Source organism: Blennius ocellaris (assembly GCF_963422515.1).
Source record: "Blennius ocellaris genome assembly, chromosome: 6".
Classification (NCBI taxonomy): Eukaryota; Metazoa; Chordata; class Actinopteri; order Blenniiformes; family Blenniidae; genus Blennius; species Blennius ocellaris.
Genome location: NC_137655.1, coordinates 29,183,082 through 29,209,313, shown reverse-complemented (window position 1 = coordinate 29,209,313; position 26,232 = coordinate 29,183,082).

Here is a 26,232-nt window from a genome sequence, read left to right as displayed (position 1 = left end):
ACTGCTTCAACCTGATAAACACTTCATGTTTAAACTTGAATAGTGAAAGTACGACTATGGTCTAGTAAAATACAAACTTTATTCTAAAAACCAACTCTCAAGCTCCTCATCCTATCTCTAAGGGTGCGCTCAGCCACCCTACGCAGGAAGCTCACTTCAACCGCTTGTATCCGGGATCTCGTTCTTTCGGTCATGACCCATAGTTCATGGCTGTGGTGGAGGCAATAACTCGGGTCTGGGAGGAGTTTGGAGAGGCCATGGAAGAGGAGTTTCGGTCTGCCCCGAGGAAATTCTGGCAAACCGACTCCATGCTCCGGGAGCATGGAGTCCGGGGCCCTTCATCCCTGCAACATCGCGTGACGCGGGGACGGTACCTCTGGACAGGCAGAATGGGGTCGTGGTCCCTCTCTTCAAGGAGGGGGATCGGAGGGTGTGTTCCAACTACAGAGGGATCACACTCCTCAGCCTCCCCAGGAAAGTCTATTCCAGTGTACTGGAGTGGAGGGTCCGGCCGTTAGTCAAACCTTGGATCCAAGAGGAATAATGCGGTTTTCATTCTGGTCGTGGAACACTGGACCAGCTCTATACCCTCCACCAGCTGCTTGAGGGTTCATGGGAGTTTGCCCAACCAGTCCACATGTGTTTTCTGGATCTTGAGAAGGCGTTCGACCGCGTCCCCTGAGACATCCTGTGGGGGGGTGCTCCGGGAGCATGGAGTCCGGGGCCCTTTGTTAAGCGCTGTTCGGTCTTTGTATTCCAGGAACAGGAGTTTGGTTTGCATTGGCGGCAATAAGTCGGACCTGTTTGCAGTGGTTTCACCTGATCCGCCAGTGGCAGACAGAAAAAAGCATTAGCCAAATCTATACAAGAGAAAAATCTATGTTCAGGTGAGAGATGTGACAACGCAGTTTTGAGATGTCTGGAATCTCGTTTCTCTGCACATGTTGCCGGGACTGGCAGCCAGGGGGGACTCGGCTGAGATCCTCAACACCAGCCCCTGGGTACTTCTCAGGGTGATAAAGAGGAAGTGGTCCGAGCCCAGGTGAACGGGTCGATTTAAGGTCGTCGAGAGGACGTCTCACGCTGTTCGGCTGAGTGACAAAGGCTCCCCAGGAAAGTCTATTCCAGGATACTGGAGAGGAGGGTCCGGCCGTTAGTCGAACCCTGGATAAAAGAGGAACAATGCGGTGCCATCTGTCGCAGTGTACTCTGGCGGGAGAACCACATCGCACTCTTCAGGAGACCTCCATCCATCTGAAGCAAGTTGCCCCTGGATTGGCTGATCCAGGAGACAGCTCCACACGTCAAAGGGCGGAATAATCCCTGTACACCGAAGTAAGAAGAACACAGAGAAGTAGACGGCAGCAAGGGAGGAGGTGAAATAGCGCTCCTCTCTGTTCATGTGACGTGCCAAGTCCATCCATCCATCCATCCATTTTCTGCCGCTTATCCGGGGCCGCGTCGCGGAGGCAACTCTGCTCAGACTTCCCTCACCCCAGACACTTCCTCCAGCTCTTCCGGTGGCACCCCAAGGCATTCCCAGGCCAGCCGAGAGACAGGGCAACTCCAGAGAGAGAGGGCAACTCAGTAACGTGATTTTCTAAATCAAACCAGCCTGATCAGCTCTATCTAAAGACAGTAATGTGATTTTCTAGATCAAACCAGCCTGATCAGCGCTATCTAAAGGCAGTAACACAATTTGTCTAGATTAAACCAGCCTGAGCAGCTCTATCTTAAGAAAATAACATGATTTTTTTCTCAATTAAACCAGCCTGAGCAGCTCTATCTTAAAGGAGTACAGTAGGATTTTCCCGAATTTTAGGAAAGAACCGCCCTCTCCACCTTTTGAAAAATGCACGCAAAGCTCTACCTGCTCCCGAGATGGAACGCCTACTAAAACGTGTGCGAGAGACATGAACGAGCCCAGTTCTCCTCGTGCACGCACTGTTTACAAGTCACAAGTCAGCATCGCTTACACAAGCTCACTTTACAAGAAGATTTGAACTTTTTCCACTAATCAACCCTGGAAAGTTACAATATAGACATAGATAACTTTTACTGGAAGTGATTTGAAATGGATTTCTCCAAATAGAATGCCAAACTTTACCTGTCGAGTAGAAACTTCGCGACTGAAGCATCAGTGGGAAGCCCAACCTGGGCTTTCAGCGCACGCCATCGTGTGAAAGAATCTCCCAAAAACACTCTGGTCTTGTTTCTCTCTTCCGAAGCCTTTCTCTTCTTCTCATACACTTCGAAGACACTTTTTCTCTTTTGTGACCCTCTGCCATTTTCAAAGTACCCGGTGAGAACTGCGAGCTCGCTGAAGGCGTAGCTCACCATATACACCTGAAAGCACGCATGCGCAGAAAGTGAAAACTAATAGATCCACGCTACCTGGGGACGAGCACATACGACGGCCTTGCGTAATATATCACCAGAATGATTGACAGTTGGGAGTACCAATAGTCTTGATGATCCACCCGGAAAAAGAAAATCCTCCTGTACACCTTTAAGACAGTAACATGATTTTACTTGATTAAACCAGCCTGAGAAGCTCTATCTTAAAAAAGTACACTCAAAAATGAAATGACAGAATTGTTTTTTCAGTGTGACATGATTTTCCTCGATTAAACCATGGTCCAAGTGGAGGAACGTGGGAGCAGCGCTTCAAAGGGTTGAGTGGAAATCTCCACCAACGGCTGATCCCACGTTTCATCGGGCTCATCCATCCCTCCGGACAGGGCCTCACAGCCAGAGACAGGTGAGCCGTTTAGGGACTATTCAGTAACAAGAACTTAGAGCTGTGATTTCACTTGTATATAAGTTAAAGATGTAAAGCAAAGTTGGACTCTTCAGGTGATGAAATATACATTAAATGTCCACCAATGACTGTTGAGATGGTTGATCATTTAGTTTTAAACGTAGTAAACATAGAAAATACTTTGGCTGGTTATTGTGATTAAATTAAATTACATCTCACAACAAAACATGCTTTTAAAATAACAAAGACATTTGATCCAAAATAAAATTGAATTTAATACAAGAGACCCATTCTACAAAACAAACCTTTCCTCCTGCAATTAGCCTTTCAATACCACCTCACTCCGTGTGTGGGTCCTCACAATCAATCAAAGTGATCTGGTGTCTCCTGGTGTTGATCTTAAGAGTCTCTCAACTTGTGGAACCTGTGCATTTAACACTTTTCTTTTGTCTACAGTGTGTTGTGGGAATCTCCCAGAACCTGTATCTCGCCCACCTTGCTGCTCCTCCTGTCACCTGCAGTACAAGGTGATTTCGTCTGTCCACTTCTGGCTCTAAAGACTCTTCTGGCTGTTTGTACCTACATGAACATCATTACATGCAGCTTGTTTACCAGAGCTTTACTTCAAGTCATTGCACAGCTAGAAAACTTTAGTTTAGTAAGTCTCAGTAAGGTCTGAGTGTGTATCACATGTTTAGGTGCAACCAGGGTTGGGTAGTCATGGAATACATGTAACAGTGTTACATAATTAGGATACAAAAAACATATAACTGTAATCTGTTACAGTACATAAAAAAATGTGTAATCTCGTTACAGGTATGCTCGATAAAAACTGGGATTACTGAGCAGGATTACAGTAGAAATCAGATGGAATAAACTAGAAATGCAGCTGTCACATGCGCCATGCACTGGCATTGCGACACTTCCCGACGCTTTCAGGCTGACAATCCATGCTTTGCCATGGATTCTGCAGACAGTTGCTTTCATCACTATGTTTTAAAGTCGGAGAAATCTCTTAACCTCTCTGTACAATGCAAACTATGTCTCCCAGCCGTGAAAGTGCTGTGAACGTCCAGGAACTGGACATCTCACCTGAAGAAACATAGAAACATAAAACCTGCTCACTTTCACTGATACACACATGGACTCTGTTTACTAGTTTTATTAGCTCGTAATATGCTTCCTACCTGTTCTCAATACGTTTAGAGGCTCTTGTGTTTTAGGGATTAATTGGGGCGACACGTGCCATCACTTTTTTCTTTTTACTCAATGAGTGATTCATGCTGCCAGATACAGCCTCTCATCAAACATTCACATTTATTCCGGAAACTTGCCAAAAGTTTAAACTCTATTCTGCATATGAATTTTATTTCTAAATTGAAAGCAGTAAATGGCATTGTTTACACATGCTGGTAAGTGTCTGTGTTATTATTAGGTAAAGAGAAAGTGAGGGTTATTTTAACAAAAAAAAATTTTATTCAGTGCAGTTATTCAAAACAATTGTAAACATGAAACATTTGTAACTCTTTTTTTAATTACATTAACCAAAAACACTTTTTTCTATTAAGACATCACAATGTCTTTGTATGCCAAATATCATTAACAAGATATGTCACATTATGATTGTCAAACTGCCAAGCTGTGCAGACAAAAAGTAATAGTGAACACACATTTGGGTATTTTCTTGTTCAGTGAGAGAAATCTAGCCTTTGCTGCCCTTTAACGAGTGCATCAAAGTCAGGTTGAATGTCTGAGGTGGAGATGCGAAGCACAGCTGACAGATGATCATCAGTAAGAGAGGATCTGAACCTGGATTTGGTCAACTTCATTACTGAGAATGTTTGTTCACATATGTAGGTAGATCCAAACAGAACCAACATCTTCTGAGCATGTCTCCTCATGTTTGGAAAGTTCTCCTCCTTAAGAGATGAGTAGAACTCCAGCAGTGATGCTGACTTAAAGTGCTCTGCCAGTACTGTGTCAGACTGCAGGTCAATGAGCTCCAGCTGAACATCACTGGGTGCATCATCTACTCTGCAGGCAAAGGGAGAGGAAACCAGGTGCATTTCATCCTCAATGTTTTTACAATCATCAAATCGCCTTAAAAACTCACCATGCAAATCTCCTAACATGGATGAGTACCTGCAGAGATGATTAGCTGATGGTCTGACTTATTTAAGGGTTTGCATGTGAGTGAGAGTGTTGTTCTGTAGTTGACTTGAAAGAAACAGCAACTTTCTCATAAAAGCCTTCACCAGGTTATGCATGTCATGAACGAAAAGGCCCTTGCCTTGCAGTTTAGTGCTCAGTTCATTCATCAGTGCCGTCACATCAACAGCAAATGCAAAATCTGCCATCCAGTTCATATCTGAAAGCTCTGGGATGTTTTTGCCTTTCATCTCACAAAACTCTTGAATCTCTGTTTTCAGGTCCCAAAATCTTTTGAGCACTTTGCCCAGACTGAGCCATCTGACAGCTGTGTGGTACATGATGTCACCATGTTCATTCTCATGCTCCTCTAAAAGTGCAACAAACTGCCTGTGATTTAATGCTCGTGCCCTGATAAAGTTAACCGTTTTTGTTACAACATCAATAACATGGTTAAGTTTTAGCACAGACCTGCACAGTACATGCTGATGTATAATACAATGTATCAACACTAAATGATGCTCTGTGCCGAGTTCAGTCACTTTATCTTGGATCTGTTTCAAAAGTCCGACATGTTTTCCTGTCATATTCGGACAACCATCAGTAGTAACGCCTACCAGTTTGTCCCATTTCAGTCCAAGCTTGACCATGCATGCATCGACCTCCTTGAACAGATCGTTTCCCGTTGTCGTTCCTTTTATTGACCTCAATGCTGCCAGCTCCTCCGTAATCTTGAAGTCCTGCCTTATTCCCCGGAGAAACACCAGTAACTGGGCAGTGTCACGGACACCACAGCTCTCATCCAAAGCCAAAGAGAAAAAGTCAAAACTTTCAACTCCACTTTTGAGCTGACATTCGAGATTCTCCGCGATTCCTTCCACCCTTCTGGTGACGGTTCGCCTGGACAGCGGGACTTTTTCAAATGCTTCTTTATTCTCAGGGCATATTAGCGCGGCAGAGCCCACCAAGCACTCTTTCACAAACTCGCCAATCCGAGAACGGCTTGCTGTTTTTAGCGATTTTGTGGGATATGACGAAGCTGGTCTTGGTCGCTGCATCCCGGGCTGTGTGTAGTTTGCTAAAACAGCCTTGTTGTTTTGCTAGCTTTGCTAGCAAGTCTTCTGATATTCGCGCTCTCTCAGCCTCCGCCAAGTGTCTGTATTTCTCCGCGTGTTTTGTCTCATAATGCCGACTCACATTGTACTCCTTAAACACGGCGACGTGCTCTCCACAAACTAAACAGACGGGTTTACCACCGACTTCAGTAAACAAATATTTAGTGCTCCAAATCTTCTTGAAATTTCGGCCTTCAGCATCCACCTTTCTTTTCTTGACGTGCCCGTACATCATTGAGGGGCGACAATCACATGCACTGAGAAGCCGTCGGTGGGGAATCCACCGCCGCCATCTTGTTTGGCCATTTTGATCCGAATCACCACCCCAGCGCCACTGTTGGTGGGAGGCAGTACTACATGCAATATGTTTTGTTCCGACGCACAATTACAGCGTCACTGTCGGTGGGAGGCAAGAGAACATGATCCGCAATGCAACCGTGCTCCTCCAGACTTGAAACCTCGCCAGTGCGGTATAAAAATGGCGGTGTATGGCCGCTGACATGCTTGTTTGTGGACGCCGCCATTATTACTCACGGTCAGCGCCATACTACTCTCAAAACGCAAACCTCGCCAGTGCGGTATCACAATGGTGGATTATGGGCACCGACATACTTGTTTTTGGCCGCCGCCATGCGTGTTTGTGGTCGCCGCCATATTTAAAAGGACAACTGATGTCACTGCTTCAGTTACGTCACGGTTTCATGGATCATGTTCAGTTTGAAGAAGCACAAGAACACTGGAGAAACATCCAGGTAGATATTATGTGAATAGAGCTCAGAGTGTTTATAAGGTCCAGAGCCAAGTGGATTGAAGAGGGAGAATCCCCCCCCCATCATATTCCATATTCAATATCTCTCTGAACCTATTTCAACAAGACACTGCAGCTGGAACCACATCTGTAGAGTTCAGCTACTAAACTGATCTGCCTTCTTCATTCATGCAGTGACAATGTGTGGTGCATTAAGCAAAACTAACTACAAAAATGGAGAGTAACTGTAGTTACTTCAGAGTAAATGTCCATTACAAACCTTCAAAAAGTACCTCTGACAACTTTAAAAGAATAAAACCATCCATGAATCACGTCATTGTTCTTTATTATATATTAAAAGCACTTTTAAAGACAAAACCAAACAAATCCACATGAGCAAGCGTGAGCGACTGTGGAAAGGGAAAAAGTCCCTCTAACAGGAAGAAATCTTTGCAGAAACCAGACTCAGAGGTGGAGGCATTCTGCTGGCCGGTTGGGGTGAGAGGATAGAGGAGAGGACAGACAGATAGATAAAAGATACACTCTGAAAATTGGGACAGGAGACTTCAAACCACTATATTGATAGACATCCGGCAGGGAGGATGAGAGCACAGACGACAGGAGCTTGCTAGAACTTTCTCCCACTGGCTATGGTGACCTGTGCTTGAAGCCTTGTGTGACCTTCAGCCATCAGGATGTTGATGATGATCTGAAAAAGATGGACAAGGTGCATGCAGATAGGTTTCAAAAGACACAAAATATTGACCACTACTTCTATGATGTCCTCCATTGATTGATCATCTTAATTCTGGAAGCATAACATCAAAAATGTAATCGATGAGTCTCAGGTCCCCCTTCTTGATTTCCATGACCTCCTCCATCTCTTTCAGCATCTCGAAGATCTGTTGCAATACAGACGAATAAAAATAAACAAACTGAGCTTATGTTACATAAAAAATCTCAAACTTGATTGATGAGTCATAGGAGTGTTCTGCATGCAGACATGCGACACTCAATTCCTTTACGGTCTCTGGATCCGTGGTCAGCACAGATGCTGTGTGCATTGTTGGGTGTGCATATGAATGCTCCATGCCCACGCATTCGCTGCTACGATGACGTGACATTCTGATTGAACACTGCGTCTGAAAAAATATTTAAATCAGAATCATTAGTATTTGTTCAAATGTACTGATCTCTCATTGATGATTGCAAACTGACAAGCATCCAAGTGATTCATTGCAGTATGTTATATATAAGATATTCAATCTCCCTCACAACCATTAAACTTTCTCTAATTTGGATGCTCTGATAATAACACAGAAATCCCAGTCAGGTTGTAAAAATCCAGTAATGCAGTATGATAAAAAATACCAGTACGGGTCTAAATAAACCAACACATGGAACAAAGATAAAAAAAGAGCAACATAAACTTTGAGCTGATCTTACTTGAATTGCTCCCAACATAACTATACAACGACTCTTCCTCTCACTAATACTGATATAATGACACCTATCAACCATGTCCTACTTATTAGTGCAGGCTGATGCACACCGTTTTGAGGCTTTTCACCCACGTGACAAAATTCAGCCATTTAGGACGTAAACGCAACTAAATGTTGTGATGAAACTGCAGTTAGCAGGAGTGATAAGTGAAGGCACACAGTAAACTGTGAGTTGTCTGGACGGAGAAATAAAGCAGCAGATATGTGGACAGACTGACACAGTTGGGGAGAGATGAACATATCTGTTCCCTCATGGAAGGTTGTGAAGCTGATCTGGCTCCGGTCTTCCAGTGCGAGTATAAACATAGTCTCTAAATACTGGTATAACTCCACCTACTATTTCGTTCTTATTAGTGCAGGCTGATACTTTACACATAGAAAAAAATGCAATTATTTACCTTAGCAGAAGACAATCCTTTACTCTGTTGAGCTTCGAGTACACGTGTGAAGAAAACGATGCAATGGGAACAAATGTGCGTTTGAAGCGCAGCGCACAGTTTTTTTCCGGCGAGTGGGTCCTCCAACGTCACTTCCGGTGGGTGGGCCTCCGAAAACGTAATTCCCGATGTTCCGCGGGGTCTGATACGTCACTTCCTGTATGTCGCTACAGTAAACGTCACTTCCGGTACGCATATTTTCAAAATGGCGGCAACCGGTAAATAAGTATGGCGGCGCCCGCAACACCGCCATTTTTGATTCTCCACCGACATCTCTTGCATGCACTGATTGACTTGTTTTACGGGTTACGTATACGACGTACGTAGGTTACGTACACTGTACATAAATAAACAGGCTTCAAAGTAAAAGCATTTCCGTTTTAATTTATAGAGCCGATGGTTTTAGTCCACACATTAAAATTCGAAAGAAGCTTTTGTTTTCTTAATTCTAAGCAACCTTTCGCGGGCCGGTCAGAATCGGGTCACGGGCCGCATTTGGCCCGCGGGCCTTAAAATGCCCAGGTCTGGCCTTGAGGAACATGGCCTAATTGTCAACCCTGCTAAGTGCCAGTTTGGTCTGCCTGTGATTGACTTTTTGGGTCATCGTATTTCAACTCAGGGTGCCATTCCATTGCCTACTAAGGTGCAAGCGGTGACAGATTTCCCTCGTCCAGCCTCGGTTAAGGCCCTGCAGGAGTTTTTGGGCATGATTAATTTCTACAACCTTTCATATTGAGATTACAACTATATACCAAATAAAGGTTTTATCAGCTCTATCAATTACAATGGTCAAATTGTCTCAATGGCTACAGACAGAAAATCGTGGATTTAAATCCACCTGGAGGTGTTTGTGGAATTAACTTGTGTGTGCATGTGTTTCCTCAGGGTTCTCTGGTTTTCTTCCATAGTCCAATTAAATGCATGTTAATGGTAATACTAAACTGACTCTCTGTGTATGTCCCGTGGTAGACTGATGACGTGTTCTGTTTCTTTTGAAACGTATTTTCAGTGACGGCCAGACCAGACGTCAATATAATGTTCAGGAAAGACGTCTCAAAAAACTTTCATTCAGGCTCTTCTGAGGAAGTCTTCTGGATGTCTAGAGACATCGTCTTTAGTTGTGTTCTGGACCTACATGTTGACACAAAGAACAGTGGCTGTGTAAAACACATTGGTTACTGTGGAACTGTGCTGTGTATTCATCAACAACATCTCACATGTTGGAAGATAAACAAGAGCACGGAGCAACATTTTATCAAAAATAATTTATTTATGAAAAATTATTCATTAGAATAAATTGGTTATTTATCAAATAATAATGACATTGGGCCACCACCAGCTAAACTGGAAATAGTTAATGCCAAAAAAAGTGTTATTTAAATTGATTTATGTTTCTCTTTAGATATAACAATCTTGAATAACAGGGAAGGTGTGAGATTGGAGCGCAGGCTGTTTCAAACCAGTGAACCAGGACCGCTTGACCCCGTCAGCTAGAAAGGGTATGTACTGGGTTTCAGAAGATGGCAGTGCCTCGAAGTCAGTGGGGACGCGCACTGGGTGGATGTCTGTGACTCCCCCACCCCCTTTTTGTGCGAGTCCCTTGCGAAGATCGTGTGATAATCGCGGGAGACCTCCTCATACAAATGCATCTCCTTGTTTCTGTTGTGGTAAAGTGCGAGCCTCAGCAGAGCGTTGCTCGGTCTTTGACTCGAAGCCTGAATAAGGTTCTTCTGGTACAGACATGGTCTGTTTACCTGAAATGTCTGTATTCTCTGGTTGAGTCATTGGAGCGTGCACAACCATGTCACCTTCGGTGCTCGGTTTTGTACCCTGAAGAACCTGTTCAAGGTTAACATGGTGAGCGCTGGTGATGGTTTTGGTTGTGGAAATGAGGAGAGTTGTGTCATGCGTGTCGTCGCTGGTGAGGGACGAAGGCAGATTGTCAATGAGATGAGAATTAGTTCAAGATTGTGGAATGAACTGTCAGTTAACATCTCTAAAGGTGGAAATGCGGTCACTTTAATCTGACCAGGTGTCAGATTTTGGACCCGTGGGTTGGCTGAACGATTGCTGTTAGAAGCTGGGTGGCCTAGTTCTTAGCCAATGGGAGTCGGGCTGACGACTTGGGACCAAAGGCGCCGTTTGGTGGCAGCGAGTCGGTTTAGGATGTCCTGACCAATAAGCAGTTCTTCTGTGTCCAGATCAGTGACGTGGATGGGATGCGTCGCTGACATGTCCTGCAAAGCTGTTGACCCAGACACATTGAGTGATGTGGTGCAAGTCCTGAGTGAAGCCTCGGTTGTTTATGCTACACTCTTCCACCTGAAGTGGCTTTCCTTAAGTGGCATGCGCAAGCGTGGTTCTAGCAACCCGTGCGAAGGTGTCTGAACACATGAGGGGGATTTCTGACCCAGTACCAAGCAGTGAGAGAGTGTCAACAACCCCTACCACCACTGAAGTGTATCTGTGGTTGGCATAGCCAAGATTACCCAAGAATGTCAAATGGGCCTCTTTCACCTCCTGGATCTCCTCCTCCTGCCAAAATGAACTTTGTGTGCGGAGGGGAGGGGCCAAGTCATGCGGTCAGGGGGAGCCAGGTCCCTTCTTACCAGGCGGGTTCAGGTGCTGCTTCACCACTCTGATGCAGGTTTTAATCCACTGTGGGACATCTGCATCCCAGTTGTTTTGAGTCTGACCTCAGCCTCGGTTTTTAGACTTACCTCTCCTCACCTGAGACCTCAGGACACCTGCATCACCATCATAGTTTTCACCTGAACGGTGGTGCAGCTCCCACACCATCTGCGCATGTTTGCGGAGGTCTTTCATGGTGGGGTTTTGGTCCTGCAGAAAAGGGCGACATCGATCCACACACTGTTGTGGAGGTTGTTAACGAAGAGGGACTTAAAAGTCTGGTCTTTGTCCAATCCTGGTGCATTGTGGCCTTGGAAGTAGGCAGCCCTTAGGCACCTATAAATACTATCTGGGAGTCTCCGCCCCCTTTTGAGTGATTGTAAATGCACCAAAGTTTGCAGGCAGGATCATTGTGCAGATGATCCTGCTTCCCTAAGTGCATGACAGAGGGCTGAGTAATGGTCTCTGATGGCAGATGGGAGGGACTCTATGTAAACATGGACACTCCTGGATGTCATCTTCCAGAGAAGCGTAAGCTTCTCTCGGGACGAAGGATGAGGCAGGTTGAAGAGGCAGCGTTCAACCTCCACCAGGTTGTCCGCTACACGAATCTCCGGGTTGTTTGGTTCGAACTGCTCTATGTCCTCTGCAAGGGACTCAAGCTGGCTGGTCCAAAGACCAGGTACCCTTGGGATATCGGAATGGTCAGAGTCATCTGAGCTAGAACATCCTGGTTCTCTCCGGTGGAGAGAGTGAGGGAGCTGATAGCACTGTCAGGTGCTGGAAAATGACAATGTTCCTTCTCCTGAAAAGGAGTGAAAGAGCTGCGAGACCACGTGGTGGTGTGGCTGAGAGCACTGATATCCATCAGTGTGTCATAGCAACTCGCTGTTGAGGTTTCTTCTCTCCTGTGTAGACAGGCATAGAAGACCGGCGACAACAGTCTTCAACTGGGTCATGTGGCTCCCGAGGTATCTTTGCTCTGAGCACGCAGTGTCTCTGACGACTCATGGTAGGAGTCACGCAAAAGCTGTGTTTCGAAAAGTGCGAAAATGTTGTTAATGCACCTGTGGCTTTCACTTCTGTAGTCTATACAAATTGTAACCTCGCAACTGCAACACAGTGTTTTTAGCACCTTGGGTGAGCACTAGTTGTGTTAGTGTACATTTATCTGGGTGAACTTGAATAGTGAAAGTACGAGTTTATCCTAATGAAATTAAAACTTTATTCTAAAAACATACTCAGTATCTCGTCTGAAGCATCTTTTCGGCCACAACTGATGAAAAGACCATAACAGTCAAATCCAGCATAATAAAAGAGGTTGAAACTGCTTTAACCTAATAAACACTTCATGTTTAAACTTGAATTGAAAAGTACCAGTTTGCTCTAAGGAAATAAAAACTTTATTCCAAAATTACTCTATATCCCGTGTGGAGCATCATTTCGGCCACTCCTGATGAAATGAAAATAGCAGTTACTCCACCAAATAAAACTGGTTGAAACTGCTTGAACCTGATAAACAAATCATTTAAAACTTGAATAGTTAAAGTACTAGTTTGTTCTAATGAAATAAAAACTTTATTCCAAAATCACTCTATATCCCGTGAGGAGCATCATTTCGGCCACTACTGATGAAATGAAAATAGCAGTTAATTCACTAAATAAAACTGGTGAAACTGCTTGAACCTGATAAACACATCATTTAAATTTGAATTGACAAAGTACTAGTTTGTTCTAATGAAATAAAAACTTTATTCCAAAATCACTCTATATCCCATGAGGAGCATCATTTCGGCCACTCCTGATGAAATGAAAATAGCAGTTACTCCACTAAATAAAACTGGTTGAAACTGCTTGAACCTGATAAACACATCATTTAACCTTGAATTGAGAAAGTACTAGTTTGTTCTAAGGAAATAAAAACTTTCTTCCAAAATTACTCTATATCCCGTGTGGAGCATCATTTCGGCCACTCCTGATGAAATGAAAATAGCAGTTACTCCACTAAATATAATTGGTTGAAAGTACTTGCAACTGCTAAGTCCATCATGTTTAAACTTGAATTGAGAAAGTACTAGTTTGTTCTAAGGAAATAAAAACTTTCTTCCAAAATTACTCTATATCCTGTGTGGAGCATCATTTCGGCCACTACTGATGAAATGAAAATAACAGTTACTCCACTTAATAAAACTGGTTGAAACTGCTTGAACCTGATAAACACATCATTTAACCTTGAATTGAGAAAGTACTAGTTTGTTCTAATGAAATAAAAACTTTATTCCAAAATCACTCTATATCTCGTGTGGAGCATCATTTCGGCCACTACTGATGAAATGAAAATAGCAGTTGCTCCACCAATACAACTGGTTGAAACTGCTTGAACCTGATAAACACATCATTTTAACTTGAATTGAGAAAGTACTAGTTTGTTCTAATGAAATAAAAACTTTATTCCAAAATCACTCTATATCCCGTGAGGAGCATCATTTCGGCCACTACTGATGAAATGAAAATAGCAGTTAATTCACTAAATAAAACTGGTGAAACTGCTTGAACCTGATAAACACATCATTTAAACTTGAATTGAGAAACTACTAGTTTGTTCTAAGGAAATAAAAACTTTCTTCCAAAATTACTCTATATCCCGTCTGGAGCATCATTTCGGCCACTCCTAATGAAATGAAAATAGCAGTTACTCCACTAAATAAAACTGGTTGAAACTGCTTGAACCTGATAAACACATCATTTTTACTTGAATTGAGAAAGTACTAGTTTGTTCTAATGAAATAAAAACTTTATTCCAAAATCACTCTATATCCCGTGTGGAGCATCATTTCGGCCACTACTGATGAAATGAAAATAACAGTTACTCCACTAAATAAAACTGGTTGAAACTGCTTGAACCTGATAAACACATCATTTAACCTTGAATTGAGAAAGTACTAGTTTGTTCTAATGAAATAAAAACTTTATTCCAAAATCACTCTATATCTCGTGTGGAGCATCATTTCGGCCACTACTGATGAAATGAAAATAGCAGTTACTCCACCAATACAACTGGTTGAAACTGCTTGACCTGATAAACACATCATTTTAACTTGAATTGAGAAAGTACTAGTTTGTTCTAATGAAATAAAAACTTTCTTCCAAAATTACTCTATATCCCGTGTGGAGCATCATTTCGGCCACTCCTGATGAAATGAAAATAGCAGTTACTCCACTAAATAAAACTGGTTGAAACTGCTTGAACCTGATAAACACATCATTTTAACTTGAATTGAGTAAGCACTAGTTTGTTCTAAGGAAATAAAAACTTTCTTCCAAAATTACTCTATATCCCGTGTTGAGCATCATTTCGGCCACTCCTAATGAAATGAAAATAGCAGTTACTCCACTAAATATAATTGGTTGAAAGTACTTGCAACTGCTAAGTCCATCATGTTTAAACTTGAATTGAGAAAGTACTAGTTTGTTCTAAGGAAATAAAAACTTTCTTCCAAAATTACTCTATATCCCGTGTGGAGCATCATTTCGGCCACTCCTGATGAAATGAAAATAGCAGTTACTCCACTAAATATAATTGTTTGAAAGTGCTTGCAACTGCTATGTCCATCATGTTTAACCTTGAATTGAGAAACTACTAGTTTGTTCTAATGAAATAAAAACTTTATTCCAAAATCACTCTATATCCCGTGAGGAGCATCATTTCGGCCACTACTGATGAAATGAAAATAGCAGTTACTCCACTAAATATAATTGGTTGAAAGTACTTGCAACTGCTAAGTCCATCATTTAAAAGTTGAATAGTGAGAGTTTAGTATGTTTCGTGAAATACAAACTTTATTCTAAAAACACACTCAGTATCTCGTCTGAAGCATTTTTTCGGCCACAACTGATGAGAAGACCATAAGCAGTCAAATCCAGCATAATGAAACTGCTTCAACCTGATAAACACTTCATGTTTAAACTTGAATAGTGAAAGTACGACTATGGTCTAGTAAAATACAAACTTTATTCTAAAAACCAACTCTCAAGCTCCTCATCCTATCTCTAAGGGTGCGCTCAGCCACCCTACGCAGGAAGCTCACTTCAACCGCTTGTATCCGGGATCTCGTTCTTTCGGTCATGACCTGTTCATGGCTGTGGTGGAGGCAATAACTCGGGTCTGGGAGGAGTTTGGAGAGGCCATGGAAGAGGACTTTCGGTCTGCCCCGAGGAAATTCTGGCAAACCGACTCCATGCTCCGGGAGCATGGAGTCCGGGGCCCTTCATCCCTGCAACATCGCGTGACGCGGGGACGGTACCTCTGGACAGGCAGAATGGGGTCGTGGTCCCTCTCTTCAAGGAGGGGGATCGGAGGGTGTGTTCCAACTACAGAGGGATCACACTCCTCAGCCTCCCCAGGAAAGTCTATTCCAGTGTACTGGAGTGGAGGGTCCGGCCGTTAGTCAAACCTTGGATCCAAGAGGAATAATGCGGTTTTCATTCTGGTCGTGGAACACTGGACCAGCTCTATACCCTCCACCAGCTGCTTGAGGGTTCATGGGAGTTTGCCCAACCAGTCCACATGTGTTTTCTGGATCTTGAGAAGGCGTTCGACCGCGTCCCCTGAGACATCCTGTGGGGGGGTGCTCCGGGAGCATGGAGTCCGGGGCCCTTTGTTAAGCGCTGTTCGGTCTTTGTATTCCCGGAACAGGAGTTTGGTTTGCATTGGCGGCCATAAGTCGGACCTGTTTGCAGTGGTTTCACCTGATCCGCCAGTGGCAGACAGAAAAAAGCATTAGTCAAATCTATACAAGAGAAAAATCTATGTTCAGGTGAGAGATGTGACAACGCAGTTTTGAGATGTCTGGAATCTCGTTTCTCTGCACATGTTGCCGGGACCGGCAGCCAGGGGGGACTCGGCTGAGATCCTCAACACCAGCCCCTGGGTACTTCTCAGGGTGATAAAGAGGAAGTGGTCCGAGCCCAGGTGAACGGGTCGATTTAAGGTCGTCGAGAGGACGTCTCACGCTGTTCGGCTGAGTGACAAAGGCTCCCCAGGAAAGTCTATTCCAGGGTACTGGAGAGGAGGGTCCGGCCGTTAGTCGAACCCTGGATAAAAGAGGAACAATGCGGTGCCATCTGTCGCAGTGTACTCTGGCGGGAGAACCACATCGCACTCTTCAGGAGACCTCCATCCATCTGAAGCAAGTTGCCCCTGGATTGGCTGATCCAGGAGACAGCTCCACACGTCAAAGGGCGGAATAATCCCTGTACACCGAAGTAAGAAGAACACAGAGAAGTAGACGGCAGCAAGGGAGGAGGTGAAATAGCGCTCCTCTCTGTTCATGTGACGTGCCAAGTCCATCCATCCATCCATCCATTTTCTGCCGCTTATCCGGGGCCGCGTCGCGGAGGCAACTCTGCTCAGACTTCCCTCACCCCAGACACTTCCTCCAGCTCTTCCGGTGGCACCCCAAGGCGTTCCCAGGCCAGCCGAGAGACAGGGCAACTCCAGAGAGAGAGGGCAACTCCAGAGCAGTGGAGTATCCAGCCCCCGTCGAGGAGCTGGGTTCCGGAGTCCAAGCTGTAAGTGGAGGCGAGCCCGACTATATCTAGACGGTATCTCTCAGCCTCCCTCACAAGCTCGGGCTCCTTCCCCCCCAGCGAGGTCACATTCCATGTCCCAATAGCCAGATTCTGTGGCCGGGGATCGGGTCGTCGAGGCCTCTGCCGTCGACTGCCCCCCAATCCACAATGCACCCAACCCCTACGGCAGCCTCTGTAGGTGGTGGGCCCACAGGAGGGGCAAGTCCCCCGACAACATAGCTCCGAGGGTCATTCGGGTGCTCAAACTCCCCCACCACGACAAGGTTGCAGTTCAAGGGGGAGTCACCACCGTTTAAAAGTTTTGTATGTTGCTATTTGAGTATATGATTGTTGATTTTGCTTACATATGACCTCTATTATACGAAGAGTGCCTCATACTGTATTGACACTAATTATTGACCTCTGGGGTCAGAGGTCAAAAGGGGAATTGAAGGAATATAGTGGTTGAACATTTGTTTTCTGTGTGACAACTGGACCTATTGTATTCAGTTGTGTTTCTACACTACTGGGGTTTCTCCCACTGCCCAAGTTGGGAAAACACAGCTATAAATCCATGTTCAGGGACATTCCAAGTTGGTTGGCGATGTCTCCTCAGTGCTCTACTTGCAAAAACATGGTCAAGGTAAGATTGGATCAACAGATAAGAGGTCACTTTGTCCCACAGAACGTCAAGCTCTGAGAAGAACCAGTTTGAAGCAGTTTTGGGAACAAAGGAATAGCAAATTCACTATAGCAACGCATACATCACGAGGAACCGACCAATGTGAGGTTGAGGTGGTGTATGCAAATGTATAAATATGAACCACGTGTTGCAGTTGTGCCCTTCTTCATTGTAAACCTGGCCTGCACACTTGGGTCTGCAAGGAAGAACGGTCTGAGCTCGTATTATGTAATCTGATATATGTATTTTTGTAATCTCTTGTTTGTGTGATTATTAAATTCACTATTGAAGAAATTAACTCTGTTCCTGCCTCTCCCGGATCAAACGAACAAGCAGGAATTCAGGGGAACACAGGAACGAATTCCAACACTAAGCATCTCTACCTAAAGTCAGTTTTTTTTTTTTTATTAAACCAGCCTGAGCAGCTCCATCTAGAGACAGTAACGTGATTTTCTAAATCAAACCAGCCTGAGCAGCACCATCTAGAGACAGTAACGTGATTTTCTAAATCAAACCAGCCTGATCAGCTCTATCTAAAGACAGTAATGTGATTTTCTAGATCAAACCAGCCTGATCAGCTCTATCTAAAGGCAGTAACACAATTTGTCTAGATTAAACCAGCCTGAGCAGCTCTATCTTAAGAAAATAACATGATTTTTTTCTCAATTAAACCAGCCTGAGCAGCTCTATCTTAAAGGAGTACAGTAGGATTTTCCCGAATTTTAGGAAAGAACCGCCCTCTCCACCTTTTGAAAAATGCACGCAAAGCTCTACCTGCTCCCGAGATGGAACGCCTACTAAAACGTGTGCGAGAGACATGAACGAGCCCAGTTCTCCTCGTGCACGCACTGTTTACAAGTCACAAGTCAGCATCGCTTACACAAGCTCACTTTACAAGAAGATTTGAACTTTTTCCACTAATCAACCCTGGAAAGTTACAATATAGACATAGATAACTTTTACTGGAAGTGATTTGAAATGGATTTCTCCAAATAGAATGCCAAACTTTACCTGTCGAGTAGAAACTTCGCGACTGAAGCATCAGTGGGAAGCCCAACCTGGGCTTTCAGCGCACGCCAGCGTGTGAAAGAATCTCCCAAAAACACTCTGGTCTTGTTTCTCTCTTCCGAAGCCTTTCTCTTCTTCTCATACACTTCGAAGACACTTTTTCTCTTTTGTGACCCTCTGCCATTTTCAAAGTACCCGGTGAGAACTGCGAGCTCGCTGAAGGCGTAGCTCACCATATACACCTGAAAGCACGCATGCGCAGAAAGTGAAAACTAATAGATCCACGCTACCTGGGGACGAGCACATACGACGGCCTTGCGTAATATATCACCAGAATGATTGACAGTTGGGAGTACCAATAGTCTTGATGATCCACCCGGAAAAAGAAAATCCTCCTGTACACCTTTAAGACAGTAACATGATTTTACTTGATTAAACCAGCCTGAGAAGCTCTATCTTAAAAAAGTACACTCAAAAATGAAATGACAGAATTGTTTTTTCAGTGTGACATGATTTTCCTCGATTAAACCATGGTCCAAGTGGAGGAACGTGGGAGCAGCGCTTCAAAGGGTTGAGTGGAAATCTCCACCAACGGCTGATCCCACGTTTCATCGGGCTCATCCATCCCTCCGGACAGGGCCTCACAGCCAGAGACAGGTGAGCCGTTTAGGGACTATTCAGTAACAAGAACTTAGAGCTGTGATTTCACTTGTATATAAGTTAAAGATGTAAAGCAAAGTTGGACTCTTCAGGTGATGAAATATACATTAAATGTCCACCAATGACTGTTGAGATGGTTGATCATTTAGTTTTAAACGTAGTAAACATAGAAAATACTTTGGCTGGTTATTGTGATTAAATTAAATTACATCTCACAACAAAACATGCTTTTAAAATAACAAAGACATTTGATCCAAATTACATTGAATTTAATACAAGAGACCCATTCTACAAAACAAACCTTTCCTCCTGCAATTAGCCTTTCAATACCACCTCACTCCGTGTGTGTTGTCCTCACAATCAATCAAAGTGATCTGGTGTCTCCTGGTGTTGATCTTAAGAGTCTCTCAACTTGTGGAACCTGTGCATTTAACACTTTTCTTTTGTCTACAGTGTGTTGTGGGAATCTCCCAGAACCTGTATCTCGCCCACCTTGCTGCTCCTCCTGTCACCTGCAGTACAAGGTGATTTCGTCTGTCCACTTCTGGCTCTAAAGACTCTTCTGGCTGTTTGTACCTACATGAACATCATTACATGCAGCTTGTTTACCAGAGCTTTACTTCAAGTCATTGCACAGCTAGAAAACTTTAGTTTAGTAAGTCTCAGTAAGGTCTGAGTGCGTATCACATGTTTAGGTGCAACCAGGGTTGGGTAGTCATGGAATACATGTAACAGTGTTACATAATTAGGATACAAAAAACATATAACTCTAATCTGTTACAGTACATAAAAAAATGTGTAATCTCGTTACAGGTATGCTCGATAAAAACTGGGATTACTGAGCAGGATTACAGTAGAAATCAGATGGAATAAACTAGAAATGCAGCTGTCACATGCGCCATGCACTGGCATTGCGACACTTCCCGACGCTTTCAGGCTGACAATCCATGCTTTGCCATGGATTCTGCAGACAGTTGCTTTCATCACTATGTTTTAAAGTCGGAGAAATCTCTTAACCTCTCTGTACAATGCAAACTATGTCTCCCAGAAGTGAAAGTGCTGTGAACGTCCAGGAACTGGACATCTCACCTGAAGAAACATAGAAACATAAAACCTGCTCACTTTCACTGATACACACATGGACTCTGTTTACTAGTTTTATTAGCTCGTAATATGCTTCCTACCTGTTCTCAATACGTTTAGAGGCTCTTGTGTTTTAGGGATTAATTGGGGCGACACGTGCCATCACTTTTTTCTTTTTACTCAATGAGTGATTCATGCTGCCAGATACAGCCTCTCATCAAACATTCACATTTATTCCGGAAACTTGCCAAAAGTTTAAACTCTATTCTGCATATGAATTTTATTTCTAAATTGAAAGCAGTAAATGGCATTGTTTACACATGCTGGTAAGTGTCTGTGTTATTATTAGGTAAAGAGAAAGTGAGGGTTATTTTAACAAATTTTTTTTAATTCAGTGCAGTTATTCAAAACAATTGTAAACATGAAACATTTGTAACTCTTTTTTTAATTACATTAACCAAAAACACTTTTTTCTATTAAGACATCACAATGTCTTTGTATGCCAAATATCATTAACAAGATATGTCACATTATGATTGTCAAACTGCCAAGCTGTGCAGACAAAAAGTAATAGTGAACACACATTTGGGTATTTTCTTGTTCAGTGAGAGAAATCTAGCCTTTGCTGCCCTTTAACGAGTGCATCAAAGTCAGGTTGAATGTCTGAGGTGGAGATGCGAAGCACAGCTGACAGATGATCATCAGTAAGAGAGGATCTGAACCTGGATTTGGTCAACTTCATTACTGAGAATGTTTGTTCACATATGTAGGTAGATCCAAACAGAACCAACATCTTCTGAGCATGTCTCCTCATGTTTGGAAAGTTCTCCTCCTTAAGAGATGAGTAGAACTCCAGCAGTGATGCTGACTTAAAGTGCTCTGCCAGTACTGTGTCAGACTGCAGGTCAATGAGCTCCAGCTGAACATCACTGGGTGCATCATCTACTCTGCAGGCAAAGGGAGAGGAAACCAGGTGCATTTCATCCTCAATGTTTTTACAATCATCAAATCGCCTTAAAAACTCACCATGCAAATCTCCTAACATGGATGAGTACCTGCAGAGATGATTAGCTGATGGTCTGACTTATTTAAGGGTTTGCATGTGAGTGAGAGTGTTGTTCTGTAGTTGACTTGAAAGAAACAGCAACTTTCTCATAAAAGCCTTCACCAGGTTATGCATGTCATGAACGAAAAGGCCCTTGCCTTGCAGTTTAGTGCTCAGTTCATTCATCAGTGCCGTCACATCAACAGCAAATGCAAAATCTGCCATCCAGTTCATATCTGAAAGCTCTGGGATGTTTTTGCCTTTCATCTCACAAAACTCTTGAATCTCTGTTTTCAGGTCCCAAAATCTTTTGAGCACTTTGCCCAGACTGAGCCATCTGACAGCTGTGTGGTACATGATGTCACCATGTTCATTCTCATGCTCCTCTAAAAGTGCAACAAACTGCCTGTGATTTAATGCTCGTGCCCTGATAAAGTTAACCGTTTTTGTTACAACATCAATAACATGGTTAAGTTTTAGCACAGACCTGCACAGTACATGCTGATGTATAATACAATGTATCAACACTAAATGATGCTCTGTGCCGAGTTCAGTCACTTTATCTTGGATCTGTTTCAAAAGTCCGACATGTTTTCCTGTCATATTCGGACAACCATCAGTAGTAACGCCTACCAGTTTGTCCCATTTCAGTCCAAGCTTGACCATGCATGCATCGACCTCCTTGAACAGATCGTTTCCCGTTGTCGTTCCTTTTATTGACCTCAATGCTGCCAGCTCCTCCGTAATCTTGAAGTCCTGCCTTATTCCCCGGAGAAACACCAGTAACTGGGCAGTGTCACGGACACCACAGCTCTCATCCAAAGCCAAAGAGAAAAAGTCAAAACTTTCAACTCCACTTTTGAGCTGACATTCGAGATTCTCCGCGATTCCTTCCACCCTTCTGGTGACGGTTCGCCTGGACAGCGGGACTTTTTCAAATGCTTCTTTATTCTCAGGGCATATTAGCGCGGCAGAGCCCACCAAGCACTCTTTCACAAACTCGCCAATCCGAGAACGGCTTGCTGTTTTTAGCGATTTTGTGGGATATGACGAAGCTGGTCTTGGTCGCTACATCCCGGGCTGTGTGTAGTTTGCTAAAACAGCCTTGTTGTTTTGCTAGCTTTGCTAGCAAGTCTTCTGATATTCGCGCTCTCTCAGCCTCCGCCAAGTGTCTGTATTTCTCCGCGTGTTTTGTCTCATAATGCCGACTCACATTGTACTCCTTAAACACGGCGACGTGCTCTCCACAAACTAAACAGACGGGTTTACCACCGACTTCAGTAAACAAATATTTAGTGCTCCAAATCTTCTTGAAATTTCGGCCTTCAGCATCCACCTTTCTTTTCTTGACGTGCCCGTACATCATTGAGGGGCGACAATCACATGCACTGAGAAGCCGTCGGTGGGGAATCCACCGCCGCCATCTTGTTTGGCCATTTTGATCCGAATCACCACCCCAGCGCCACTGTTGGTGGGAGGCAGTACTACATGCAATATGTTTTGTTCCGACGCACAATTACAGCGTCACTGTCGGTGGGAGGCAAGAGAACATGATCCGCAATGCAACCGTGCTCCTCCAGACTTGAAACCTCGCCAGTGCGGTATAAAAATGGCGGTGTACGGCCGCTGACATGCTTGTTTGTGGACGCCGCCATTATTACTCACGGTCAGCGCCATACTACTCTCAAAACGCAAACCTCGCCAGTGCGGTATCACAATGGTGGCTTATGGGCACCGACATACTTGTTTTTGGCCGCCGCCATGCGTGTTTGTGGTCGCCGCCATATTTAAAAGGACAACTGATGTCACTGCTTCAGTTACGTCACGGTTTCATGGATCATGTTCAGTTTGAAGAAGCACAAGAACACTGGAGAAACATCCAGGTAGATATTATGTGAATAGAGCTCAGAGTGTTTATAAGGTCCAGAGCCAAGTGGATTGAAGAGGGAGAATCCCCCCCCCCATCATATTCCATATTCAATATCTCTCTGAACCTATTTAAACAAGACACTGCAGCTGGAACCACATCTGTAGAGTTCAGCTACTAAACTGATCTGCCTTCTTCATTCATGCAGTGACAATGTGTGGTGCATTAAGCAAAACTAACTACAAAAATGGAGAGTAACTGTAGTTACTTCAGAGTAAATGTCCATGACAAACCTTCAAAAAGTACCTCTGACAACTTTAAAAGAATAAAACCATCCATGAATCACATCATTGTTCTTTATTATATATTAAAAGCACTTTTAAAGACAAAACCAAACAAATCCACATGAGCAAGCGTGAGCGACTGTGGAAAGGGAAAAAGTCCCTCTAACAGGAAGAAATCTTTGCAGAAACCAGACTCAGAGGTGGAGGCATTCTGCTGGCCGGTTGGGGTGAGAGGATAGAGGAGAGGACAGACAGATAGATAAAAGATACACTCTGAAAATTGGGACAGGAGACTTCAAACCACTATATTGATAGACATCCGGCAGGGAGGATGAGAGCACAGACGACAGGAGCTTGCTAGAACTTTCTCCCACTGGCTATGATGACCTGTGCTTGAAGCCTTGTGTGACCTTCAGCCATCAGGATGTTGATGATGATCTGAAAAAGATGGACAAGGTGCATGCAGATAGGTTTCAAAAGACACAAAATATTGACCACTACTTCTATGATGTCCTCCATTGATTGATCATCTTAATTCTGGAAGCATAACATCAAAAATGTAATCGATGAGTCTCAGGTCCCCCTTCTTGATTTCCATGACCTCCTCCATCTCTTTCAGCATCTCGAAGATCTGTTGCAATACAGACGAATAAAAATAAACAAACTGAGCTTATGTTACATAAAAAATCTCAAACTTGATTGATGAGTCATAGGAGTGTTCTGCATGCAGACATGCGACACTCAATTCCTTTACGGTCTCTGGATCCGTGGTCAGCACAGATGTTGTGTGCATTGTTGGGTGTGCATATGAATGCTCCATGCCCACGCATTCGCTGCTACGATGACGTGACATTCTGATTGAACACTGCGTCTGAAAAAATATTTAAATCAGAATCATTAGTATTTGTTCAAATGTACTGATCTCTCATTGATGATTGCAAACTGACAAGCATCCAAGTGATTCATTGCAGGATGTTATATATAAGATGTTCAATCTCCCTCACAACCATTAAACTTTCTCTAATTTGGATGCTCTGATAATAACACAGAAATCCCAGTCAGGTTGTAAAAATCCAGTAATGCAGTATGATAAAAAATACCAGTACGGGTCTAAATAAACCAACACATGGAACAAAGATAAAAAAAGAGCAACATAAACTTTGAGCTGATCTTACTTGAATTGCTCCCAACATAACTATACAACGACTCTTCCTCTCACTAATACTGATATAATGACACCTATCAACCATGTCCTACTTATTAGTGCAGGCTGATGCACACCGTTTTGAGGCTTTTCACCCACGTGACAAAATTCAGCCATTTAGGACATAAACGCAACTAAATGTTGTGATGAAACTGCAGTTAGCAGGAGTGATAAGTGAAGGCACACAGTAAACTGTGAGTTGTCTGGACGGAGAAATAAAGCAGCAGATATGTGGACAGACTGACACAGTTGGGGAGAGATGAACATATCTGTTCCCTCATGGAAGGTTGTGAAGCTGATCTGGCTCCGGTCTTCCAGTGCGAGTATAAACATAGTCTCTAAATACTGGTATAACTCCACCTACTATTTCGTTCTTATTAGTGCAGGCTGATACTTTACACATAGAAAAAAATGCAATTATTTACCTTAGCAGAAGACAATCCTTTACTCTGTTGAGCTTCGAGTACACGTGTGAAGAAAACAATGCAATGGGAACAAATGTGCGTTTGAAGCGCGGCGCACAGTTTTTTTCCGGCGAGTGGGTCCTCCAACGTCACTTCCGGTGGGTGGGCCTCCGAAAACGTAATTCCCGATGTTCCGCGGGGTCTGATACGTCACTTCCTGTATGTCGCTACAGTAAACGTCACTTCCGGTACGCATATTTTCAAAATGGCGGCGGCCGGTAAATAAGTATGGCGGCGCCCGCAACACCGCCATTTTTGATTCTCCACCGACATCTCTTGCATGCACTGATTGACTTGTTTTACGGGTTACGTATACGACGTACGTAGGTTACGTACACTGTACATAAATAAACAGGCTTCAAAGTAAAAGCATTTCCGTTTTAATTTATAGAGCCGATGGTTTTAGTCCACACATTAAAATTCGAAAGAAGCTTTTGTTTTCTTAATTCTAAGCAACCTTTCGCGGGCCGGTCAGAATCGGGTCACGGGCTGCATTTGGCCCGCGGGCCTTAAAATGCCCAGGTCTGGCCTTGAGGAACATGGCCTAATTGTCAACCCTGCTAAGTGCCAGTTTGGTCTGCCTGTGATTGACTTTTTGGGTCATCGTATTTCAACTCAGGGTGCCATTCCATTGCCTTCTAAGGTGCAAGCGGTGACAGATTTCCCTCGTCCAGCCTCGGTTAAGGCCCTGCAGGAGTTTTTGGGCATGATTAATTTCTACAACCTTTCATATTGAGATTACAACTATATACCAAATAAAGGTTTTATCAGCTCTATCAATTACAATGGTCAAATTGTCTCAATGGCTACAGACAGAAAATCGTGGATTTAAATCCACCTGGAGGTGTTTGTGGAATTAACTTGTGTGTGCATGTGTTTCCTCAGGGTTCTCTGGTTTTCTTCCATAGTCCAATTAAATGCATGTTAATGGTAATACTAAACTGACTCTCTGTGTATGTCCCGTGGTAGACTGATGACGTGTTCTGTTTCTTTTGAAACGTATTTTCAGTGACGGCCAGACC